The sequence below is a fragment of the Pinus tabuliformis genome, chromosome X (genome assembly GCF_031772625.1).
Source record: "Pinus tabuliformis cultivar Carrire ecotype Pingquan chromosome X, CPIR1, whole genome shotgun sequence".
NCBI classification, from domain to species: Eukaryota; Viridiplantae; Streptophyta; class Pinopsida; order Pinales; family Pinaceae; genus Pinus; species Pinus tabuliformis.
This window is the reverse complement of record NC_142308.1, coordinates 48,142,702-48,154,807: the sequence shown is the minus strand read 5'-3', so window position 1 is coordinate 48,154,807 and position 12,106 is coordinate 48,142,702. Positions and strand designations below refer to the sequence as shown.

Here is a 12,106-nt window from a genome sequence, read left to right as displayed (position 1 = left end):
GATGAGGCAGCCACCGGGTTGGTTGATGTTGCAGTAGAACCACTGCCACTTCCTTGTTCAGTTGACTTTTTTAGTTGCCTCTTTATTTCTGCTTTGTCCTCTCTATTGTGGTCTAAAGTTTCCAATGCTTTCATGGCTCTTCGGATGAGTTTAGGATTTGTCTCTATGCAAGGCTCTAGATCAAATCCAGGGATTTGTGCAAGGTGATATTTCAATCTGTACACCCCCTAGACATATGGTGCCCACACAACTTGCAAGACAAGTTCATTCTATCATTCAGAGCATCAGGTTCACCAAATTCCCAGAAAGGGTCCAATTTCCTTGGCATGTTTGATTTTGAACTTTGAAGTTGAAAACTTGAATGGTGTTTCGGTGAACCTACGGGAAAATAAGGATTACAATTTAGTATTTACAAGTTACAAATGTACAATTTAGTATTTTACTATTTACATTGTACAAAAACAAAAAAAAATTACATACAATTTAAGAAACCCCATTCCAAACCCAACGAAAAAAACTAAAAAAAATACATTGGACAAATGTCAAAAACTCCATTCCAAACCCAACAAAAAAAAACTAAAAAAAATTTGCATTGGACAAATGTCAAAAACCCCATTCCAAACACAACAAAAAACATAGAAAAAAACAAAAACAACGTTAGAAAACAATGAAAACACAAAACGTTGGTGCCCATACCGGTTTTATGGAGATAATGTGTCTCCTCCTTGGCTCACTCTTCGATTTTTCTCCTCCAGTTAGTTGATTTAGCTCCAAATTATCCAAGTCTCCAAGTCTCTAAGTCTCTAAACCCCAGCGCGCCTTTTTCTGTCCAAATGACCAAAAAAAATCGCGTTTTTCCCTTTAAACATGTGCTGCCCGACACGTCCACGATTTTTTCGAAAAAATTGGCTAATTTTTTTTTTGGTTCTCCTGATTTTATCGCCTGATTTAATCGTGGTTTTGAAAAAATCGCGATAAAACGATAATAGCGCGATTTTTCCCCGATTAGTGCAACACTGTCCCAGATCAGCTTCATTGATCCCAGATTAATGTCACAACAGAGTGTCTCAAACCACGCATACTGATCCCAAATCAATGTCATTGATCCCAGATCAGTTTCATTGATCCCAGATCAATGTCACAAGAGAGTGTCTCAAACCACTCATACTGATCCCAGATCAATGTCACAAGAGAGTATCTCAAACCACTCATACTGATCCCAGATCAGTTCCATTGATCCCAGATCAATGTCACAAGAGAGTGTCTCAAACCACTCATACTGATCCCAGATTAGTTTCATTGATCCCAGATCAATGGAGGTCATCCTAGCATAGGGAGTACGGTAGATACAATGATGCGTCCATCGATAGTACTACTATGGTCCCTATCCTCATTTCCCTGCTCATTGATCAGACTAGAGATACTTCCCATGAGTCTCAGACTGCATGGGTAGGATGCCTCGACAGGAGAACTAATCATCTTGTCCACAGAAGAACGAATCATCCTGTTAGTGGATGCCACGGAGAACTAATCATCCTGGCCGACAGGAGAACTAATCATCTTGTTCCACAGTCGCCACGGAGAACAAATCATCTTGGCCCACAGGAGAACTAATCATCTTGTTCCATAGTCGCTACAGAGAACAAATCATCCTGTCCCATAGGAGAACTAATCATCCTGTTCCACAGTTTCCACGGAAAAACTAATCATCCCAGCCCACAGGAGAACTAATCATCCTGTTCCACAGTTGCCACAGGAGAACTAATCATCCCGACCCATAGAAGAACTAATCATCCTGTTCATAGCGCACCACCAGGGGAGGGTGAGTCACCCTGTGGTCGTATATTGCTCCAGTAAGTACTCCAAGCCCCCAAAGCTCCCAGAGCTCAATGCGTGCAACATGCACCCTTATAAGAAGGTCTCTCAACGACTCCAAGTCGTTCGGGAAAGTCACAGATTTGACCTTTCCCCGGGGCTTTGACAAAATGTCTGCGACCTGTACATCAGTCTCAATGCGATGGAGCCTCCTCGCTCATCGACTTACCATATCGCAGATAAGGCAGTATCTGATGTCTATCTGCTGGAGCAATCATCGAATACATGATTCCTCAATAATCGTATCCCCCCTCTGGTTGTCACAGAGAATGACAGTGGTATTCATCATGTGTACAAACAACTCACTTAAGAGCTTCTGCAACCATGCAAATTCACGCGAGATTATACTCATAGCTATGTATTCGGTCTTGGCGGTGCTTATAGCAACCGACTTCTACTTCCTGCTCATCCATGATATCGAAGTAGAATCCAAAGAGAACCAACACTGAGAAGTGCTCTAGTGATCCTCCACACCGCCTGCCCAGTCAACATTCGAATAATCATGCAGTTTCATATTTCCAGAAGTGTATCTCAATCCATGAGAGATTGTGCCCCGAAGATATCTCAGAAGATTCTTGGCACCAATCCAGTGAGGCTCAACCAAATATGAGCTCGTCATGCTAACTGCAAAACATATGTCCGGACGGAAGTTCACCAAGAACATCAACGCGAATGAGTTTATGAAACTCAGAGGCATTCCCAAATCTGGTCCGACATCACTACCATATAACTTCTGAAAGTTAAGATCCTCGAGGTAGTCACATGCTTGCAGTTTATCATTCCACATCCGGAATCCAACTCCCTCTTACTTTTGCAAATGAGAGGGTCTGCACCTATCAGAAATAGGTCGTCTTCATAAGGTGCCGGTATGAGAGGTCTCTCATCCACAACCTTCGGGTAATGGTTTGAACTTTAGATCGGTTTGACTCCTAGAGAATCTTAGCTTCATCAGATAGCTATCAATCCTCTCATACTATGCCTGGGATGTTTTGCTTCAAGCCAAGGAGGGCTTTCTTCCACTTGTATAGATGAGATTCCCGATCATGAATCTCAAACTCCTCGGGTTGTTCCAAACCTATGGACCTGTTGCATGAGGGGAATGGTCCCCTTATAAGATTTTCCTTCGGTACATCTCAAACATGTACCTTCATGCTCTACTTGAATCCAGACATCCCTATCACCATTTGACTCACATCAGGTAGGGCCCCATAGGTAGACCTCTGGTGTTATAGATGCGATATATCATTGACATGATCCCTAATGGACCATCCTGCAACTTGATACAAATTGCCAACCCTGAATGCATGAGAAAAAGCATCTTTGAAAATTATATCTTTTAACACGTACCTTTCCATCGATGAATGCCACCCTGAAACCTTTGACTTCCATTTCCGAGGTGGACACCAGGTTCTTCTTGCGATCAGGTACATAAAAGAGATTCTGGGTTTCCTTGCTTTCTTTGAAGAGTCGACCATTTCCTTGATGACCTGCATTACTTGTCATTCCTTTGATAATTGAAGATGTCCCTGGAATGATTGTTATCTTCATCAAGAGATGTATCTCTGCCATTCGGACACTCCTTCGCATAATGGCCGAACTTATTACAACCAAGGCATCTGCCTTTCCTTCCACCCTTAGATCCAGACTTCCCATTGAAGTGATCTTTAGGTAGGCCATCAGAAACTTCTGCTGCGCCATTCTGATAATATTCTCTGCCTCGACTTCATCCTTGATGAATTTGAAGAGGGATGAGGAATCCACTGATTCTTTTGTCCTTTACCAACTGTCTTCAGTGATTGCTCTTTCACTCTTGCTTGGGCATTGTCTTCACCTCAGCTCTGAAACCATGTTAATTTTAGGTATGTTCTATGGTTAGAGCAATTTATTTCAATTTTCACAGTTAGCTCCATAGCTTTTCCAGATTAGAAATCACATCAGCATTAAAGTAAACTGCAGATAGAACATAAACATAAATCACAAAAGACAAGCCAAGACAAGAGGACACAAGATGTGGCGCTAGCCAGGGACAAACCTCAATGTGGGGAAACCCTTAATCAATTCTTCTTATATGTTCTTCAATAGTTTAGCAGAGAGAGAGAGAGATAGTACATTTACAACAAAAGTCAACAGTTTGACCTATCTAGATAAGAGCATAGATCATCTCTAAGAAGATGATACATGAGATCAGTTGAAGACATGTTGCTTCAACTAATTCTCCAAGGTGACTCCTTCAAACATTATGATCTTGATGATGCAACTTTGTTTGTCAAGAAAGTTGGGAAAACCATTATATATCTTGTGGTGTATGGAGATGATCTTTTGATGATAGGGAACAATGAGAACTACATTGCATCCATAAACAAAGAACTGAGAAAATGTTTTGAAATGACATATTTGGACTATGTTCACTACTATCTTGGTATTGAAATAACTTAGCATCCGAAGTTTATGTTCCTCTCCCAGAAGAAGTGCATTGGAGATTTGTTGCACAGGTTTGGCATGGTTGAGGGCAATCCTTTGACTACTCTAATGGAACAAAAGTTAAAGCTCAAATCCACTGAAGGAAAAGAATTTGAGGATGCAACAAAGTATAGACAACTTGTAGGAAGTCTCAACTATCCGACTACTACCAGACCAAAGATTTCATTTGTTGTTGGAATCCTCTCCAGGTTTATGCAAATGCCTTGCGAGGTTCATTGGTCTGCTGCAAAAAGAGTTCTAAAGTACTTGAGGGAATTGAAGACTTTGGACTCAAGGATACACAAGTTGGTGATTTCAGCTTGATTGAATACTTTGATTTAGATTTCGATGGAGATAAAGAACTAGGGTATCTACTTTAGGTTATGTTATGAGTCTTGGATCAGATGTTGTCTTCTGGAGGTCACGCAAACAATCAGTTCCAGTAGATTCCACAACTGAGGTAGAATATGTGGCAACAGCTAAAGCAACGAAGGAAATTGTGTAGCCCAGGAAAATTCTGGAAGATTTGCTAGAGAAACAAGTGCATTCAACTCCTATTTTGATTGACAACACTTCTGCAATAAAGGTGGCCAAGAACCCAAAGTTCCTTGATCAAACTAAGCACATTAATACAAAATATCATTTGATTCAACATCATGTTGAGGCCAAGACTATCCATCTACGACATTGTTCCACAAATGAGCAAATTGTAGACATCTTCATGAAAAGCCACCCTATCTTTGTCAAACTGTTCCAGTTCATGAATGGAGATAAAAGTCACAATTAGGCCTATTTTTATATATCTTTGGTTAGTCCAGATATATGTTAAGCGAATTCATATTTTTTTGACTAAATTTCACTGAAATATTGCTAGGATTCTTAAATATGAGGATGGAGACTTGATGGCATTGATAGGACACTGGTGGTTCAACATCTAAGTTCGTGATGCACTAGGAAACTATTCGGTCCCTGGTTCTGTACTTCATTTGGTACCATGTTCCAGAATTCGACAACAATCAACTTGATGATAATTCCAAGGCAAGTTATCATGTTATTTGACATTAGTGACAACACCTCCCTCCTAAAGATAGTGCCACGATCAGATTCGTATAGATATGATACACTGTGTAATGATCTTCGAGGATCTAGCTTACCTTAATTAAGTTTAGATCATACTTGTATTATGTTTCTTGTTTGTTCAGTTAAATCTATCTTTAGGCCATGATCTCTTTAAGAAGATGAACCAATAGTGTTAGAAAGTTAGCAAGCAGAAGCAAGGAAGAACCGTGATTGTGGACATTGTATAAATTTGTTTTTAATTCAATTTGGAGCTGTTGTACTTATGAATTACTGAAGACCATTAATATAGCAATATCGACCTCTATTCTTGTAAATTTATGTGCTTTTAATCTATAAGTTTACTATAGAAATTTAACTTGTCTAAGGTCGTGGCAATGGCCCACCATTGACCTCTGCTAAGTTCTTTAATTAATTTTAGTTAGGATAGAAGGATGTGTGTATAGATTAGCATAGAGTATTTGTGCCTTGAATATTCATTTCTTTGTTGTTTTTAAACAAGTACTTTGTATTTAGAAGTGTGATTACATAGCATTCAAAACTCTTTTAGATCTACATGTTCCATCTCTTAAACCTCTAGTTAATGATTGATTGTTTAGAGGATTGACTTTTATCTGAGACTGCTTGAGTTCATTGAATTGTTTCTCATAAAATATTGCTCGAGTTTGCAAGATTACCTTTTATCAAACATCGTTTGCGTTGGAATAGATATGTTCTTGTCTAAAGTAGATTTCCGAATATCGAGCTTTTAAAACATCCCTTAAGACTCAATCGAAGCCTTTGATTTGAAGCGAAATACTCTACTACTTGGGAATCACAAACTTCTAGCAAGGTACTTTGAAGCCAAAGCTTGATACCTGAAAGCCTTTGTAGGATTTTGTTTGCACTATAAATCATTTGTATTTTCAGTTTAGTTTCTAATTGATTTATGAGATCATAGAGTTGTGTGAATAGACCTTTTGAGCTTCGAATTGGATAGTGTTTTCTTAACAATGTTAGATTAATATTTGTTGTGTAGTTACAAGATATATAATGATTTCGTTTGACCCCGGGGTTAGTTTCTCTTGTGTGAAGATATTGAGTAGAATAGATTAATTGAGATCAAATTTGAAGTTGGGTTATGATATTGCTAGATTTGTTTCCTGCAGGGAATTTAAACATGAATTGGTTTGTGTAGTTGTTCTAGGATAAATTGGTTTTGGAATGATGTTATTAAGAAATGCATCTTTACTTTAGTATAATTTAGTAAAGTAATAAGATAGTTTTGAATTAGGAGTAAAAACAAAGATTGGAGTGAACATTCAATACTTAATTTAGTACTAGGCTGAACTTAGGACAGTGAACTTGGATTTGAATCGTGATATTTTGCAACTCTTAAGATTACGAATTTCAGATTGACATTTTTAAAAAGTATAGGGAATTAAATGAACATATAAAACCCATAACATTTTTGGGGCAGTTGTTGGGGAGTTGCAAACGGTACAGGTAATACTTTCCTTTGGTAGATTTATGTGTGTGACAGAGATTTTGTAGGGCAATCAGAGGGCGGAGAATGTACAGTAAGACGTGAGTGAAGAGCCATGCATCACTATGGCGGGGTTGCTCCAAAGTTTGATTGTCCCTAACAATTTTTTGTAGCTTTTTTCTTATTCGTAGAAGTAGAGGTAGACCTAGAGATAGTAAGGGAAGATTTATTCAGAGTGAGAATTTTCTTTTAGAATTATTTGGTCCTACAAAGAGCCCCCCAATTAACCCTGGTAATCGTTATGCAACAAATGAGGAGAAAGGAGAAAGGAGAAAGCTTTGTTGCAATAGTGGCCTCAGAAAAGGAAATACTCCACACAGAGGGACAATACAACTTGAAGAAACACTACAACAAGAAGAACCGATATTAGGAGTTGTTGTAGAAACAAAATCAGGGGCGATCTCACATGTAGAATCTGCAGTGGGAGTAGCTCGGAGAGACTTATGGCCTGAGTATATAAAATCTAGGTCAGTCGAATCTTCTTCTAGTTGGAGTAGTACACCAGAGCCTACTGCTTTTGGACCTCTTGGAAGAATGGGTGACAGAGAAGGAGGTGAGGAGAACAGAAACAATAACAAAAACAATGACAGGAACAATGCTGGAAACAATGACAAAATTAACAACCTACTTAATGGCAATGGTGACAAAAGAGATGGACCTAGGGGAGGACTTGAGGAAAACGAGGAAGAAACAAAGACTACATTTGGATTTCCAATCTTGGACATTACCAGAAATATCACTATTTTCTTCTGAAGATCCTTACTCTTTTCTATTTGAGTTTGATATTCTTTGTAGAAGTTATAATTATCATGATGATGCACACAAGCTCAAACTATTTCCTGCTACCTTGAAAGATTCAGCCCTTAGGTGGTTTATGAGCCTGGGAGAACATACTATCTATTCATGGGATGACATGAAATCTATCTTTCTTAAGAAATACCAAGATTATTGCAAAAGCAAAGATATTAATGACATTTTTAGGATGTAACAAATGGAAGATGAGAGTTTGGAAGAATATCTTAAAAGATTCCTTTATAATTACCATAAATCCTGAATAGGTAATTTGGATGAAAGAACCTTTAGGATTGTTTTTTTAAAAGGGCTAAGGGAAGATTGCATTGAAACCTTAAATCTCTTAAGCTCTGGAGACATCTATAAGAAACCTTTTGCTGAAATAGTTGAGCTGTGTAGAACTTATTCCAAAAGCCAAGCTAAGGTAGGCAAAAGAATTCGTGATAGCCCAAGAGACTATGTATCTAGAAATCCTAAACCTGTACAGGGTGGTGTTACTCAAACTGAACTAGGGAATCTTTTGGAAAACTTTAAGACAAATATCCTGAACACTATTAGTGATCAGTTAGATACTCTTAAAATTAAGAAGAAACAAGAAGAGGAGAAGGTTGCTTTAGCCATTTTTTGTCCTAAATGCAGAAGGAAACATGCTGAGAGAGAATGTCTTATGAATGTGATAGAAGTCTGTGGAATTTGCACTCATGATCACCCCACTAAACAATGCCCTTCTTTACCAGGACTACAAGCTATTTATAAAGGGGGGCTGAAATGAGTGAGCTCCCTCAAACCTCTAGAAGACCACCATGGAGGAAACTGGACACTAAACAATAATTCTTATCAAGACCCTAATATGTAGTCTTTTCCCCAGTATCAACCATGGAATCCTTAGACACCTTATTCTCCATGGTCAGCGCAACCACCTCAAAATTCACCATGGAACCAAAGATGGAAAGAAAACCCTTACGGGAATCTTTCAGTCCCAAATTCTAGTGCCCTCATATCCCCATTACCAACCACAATATCCACCTTATGCGCCATATACACCTAATGTGCCTCAGTACTAGCAAGGGTATAGCCCACCCTATCCCATGCAACAACAATCCGCATTACCATTACCACCCCCATTACAACAGCCACTGCCATTACCTCAAAATGCCAATCCATCTTCACAACAGATGCAACAATCATTTAACTCAAATCTTCCAAGGCCAACACAATTGCCTGCACAACCCATATCTAATCCTAATAATAGACCTCCTCAGCTTGTGCAAAACATAGAACTGCAACCTTTTCCCACTTATGTTATCACTTCTTTCCCTATAAATGAAATTCAACTTAGGTTTGGGAAAATGATTAATAAGAATAAATCTGCAGTGGTTATACAAGAGGAGGATTCCCACATAGAGTCTGAAAACAGATCTAATGAACAAATGGAAACTGAAAAGAATGATGTAGTAAGAGAACCACAAGAACCCTTGGAACCTAAGGAGTGTCCCTTTCCTGAAAGATTGCTTGTAAAGAAGATTGAGTCACCTGTGGAATATGATTTGGAGTTGGAATTAATAAATGTTTGTATAAAGATCCCTTTATTACAAGCCATTAAAGATATACCCACTTACACTAAAATCACTAGGGATCTTTGTATCAAGAAACCAGGAAGGAAGAAAAACAATAACCAAACTTTTAAAGTAATTAGCCAAATGTCGGAAATGATATCTGGATTGCCACCAAAATATGATGATCCAAGGAAGCCAGTGGTAACTATAGGAATCAATGGGACTTTTTTGCCTAACACCTTAGTAGATCTTGGAGAAGCCATTAATGCAATGATTGTTGATACCGTGACATTGCTGCAACTAAGTCAGGTAAGACCTACACCTATTGTGTTGGAATTAAAAGAGAAGTCTATTGTTAAGCCTATTGGAGTCCTAGAAGATGTGGTGGTAACAGTAGCCTCTTGGGAGTATCCGATTGATTTCATAGTAATGTCTCCGAAAACTACTAAACCAGGGCATCCAATAGTCTCAGGCCAACCTTGGCTAGCTATCATTGATGTTGTCACTGTTTGTAGGACTAGAGAAATGACCATCTCTAATAGATCTGAAATCCAAAGATTGACAATTTTTCCTCTTGCTCAACTAGCAGGCGAAGTCCCACTTTGGTTGGAAAGCCCTTATGGAGAGGAAGAATGTATGCTTCCTCTTCTATGTTTAGAACAATCAAGGGGATTTCAAGAGCAATCAGAAGAACATGTCTTGCAACAATTTTTATCTGATATAAGATATATTGAATACCCTGTTTCTTTTAGTGGTTATAGTCATGTTTTTAGCTCTGAGTTTCAGGAAACCTGCTACCCTGTTGTTTTTGCATCATTCACTATCACAACTATAGGAGAGAACAAGGAAGTGGGTGCACAACCTAATAAAATCAGCGCTGGAAAAATATTGTATATAGGTACAAACTTGAATACAGAACAAAAACAACAAGTAGTGGAAATGATCCAAAAACAGTCTGGGGCATTTGCTTAAACCACCTTCGTACCATTATACAATGAATCTACCTGAGGTTCGTAGGCCTGTCTCCCACTCACATCAGACACTCAAGCTTGCAGCCATACTTTGGTTGGAACATCGATTTCCTATGGAAAAGGAAGCGGGACAGGTTAGCCTTAAAACGAACCTCAACTTCCCCCCTCCCTACGATTGAATCCCAATCCTAAAACATGTGCTCCTTCTGGAAATTGTCATAGATCTTCCAGCTATCTATAAAACCGTAGAGGCATAAAAGGAACCACCCTACAACCAATAGATAGATTCTATAGGACCTAGGTTTGCCTCTTATTTCCCTGCTCGTTTTGCTGGCACTTGGAAGCCCAATGGATTCTACAAGTACAGAGCAATCTTTGTATGGATCCATGTGAGGGACAAATTTCTAAGTGACAGGTACAAACCTAAGAATCTAGGCGTAGCAGAGAGCTTAGATCGGAAGGTACGGTCTTGATGATTTTAGGAAGGGACGGTCAAAGATGGGACGATTGGTTAGGATTAGAATGTCTCATTCATATCCTTTCCTTATGGGATTGTTTTATGAGGCAATGGTCAAGTCTATAGTTCGTTAATCTCCTTCCTGGGCACAATAAGGGACTTAACCCCTGACGTACTGAGCCTGACCCCGGTTATAAAGACTGTTAAGGTTGCCTAAGCTTTTTCACCTTTCATTCAGGGGAACTACCTGGATATGAAAGGGATTCACCTTGATACTTGCATACATCATATTTACACCAATGAAGACATCAGACCTGTAAGGCAGTGACAAATACGAATGAACACAACCCTAAAAGAAATCGTAAAGGATGAACTCCAAAACAACTTTTGAGTGCAAGTTTTATATATCCCATTTCTGACAGCAAATGGATATCTCCTTTAGTCGTTGTTCCCAAGGAAAATGGGAAATGGAGAATCTGTGTTGACTATAGGGAGCTAAACAAGGCCACTTTGAGAGATTATTTTCCTTTGCCTTTTATTGACCAGCTACTTGACGCCTTATCAAGGAAAAAGTATTTCTCTTTCTTAGATGGGTATAGTGGTTACAACCAGATCCAAATAGCCCTAGAAGACCAAGAGAAAACTACTTTTACCTACCCTTGGGGTACCTATGCCTATAGAGTTCTCCCATTTGGCTTGTGTAATGCTCCAACCACCTTTCAAAGGGTTGTTTTAGCCATTTTTGTTGACCTTATACATGATTGTGTGGAAGTCTATATGGATGACTTCACAGTGTATGGCAATGATTTTCAGGAGGCATTGGAAAATCTAGAAAATGTTTTGATTCATTGTCAGGAAACTGATCTAGCCTTCAGCAATGAAAAATATAAAATAATGCAAACTGAGGGAATTGTCCTTGGTCATCATGTTTCACAATCAGGGATAAAGGTTGACCCTACAAAAATCGAGGTAATTTCACAAATTCCAGTCCCAACATCACAGAAAGAGGTAAAAGCTTTTTTAGAGCATGCAGGGTATTATAGGAGATTTATCGAAAATTTCACCAAACTTGTTGTTCCTAGTTTAAATTGTTGACTAAAGATGTTGATTTTTCATGGAATACTGATTGTCAAAATGCTTTTCAGGTGCGTTGTAGTGGCTACAACCACCCTCGAAAATGCCTTAGCTTTGTTTTGGAGGCTCCCTACCAACCATCCTTAGCAGTGTATCTTGCACTGTCAAGTACATAGGTTTCAACTGATTTTTAGTTTGTTGCCAGCGTGTGCTTGTCAGTTTGCTTCACTCCCTTCACAGGATGCCATCGTGGACTTAGACTATTTGCTGGTTGAGCAACTCCCCTAGAAAATTGCACAATTTTGGAGGGGAACTAGCC

At 38.9% G+C, this 12,106-nt stretch overlaps 1 protein-coding gene across 6 annotated transcripts in view; it reads left to right on the top strand.

Moving 5' to 3' along the window:
• LOC149138257 (uncharacterized) overlaps positions 1 to 12,106 on the top strand; it is a 190,880-nt gene that overhangs the window by 95,058 nt on the left and 83,716 nt on the right. The gene's annotated exons all lie outside the window — the stretch shown is intronic.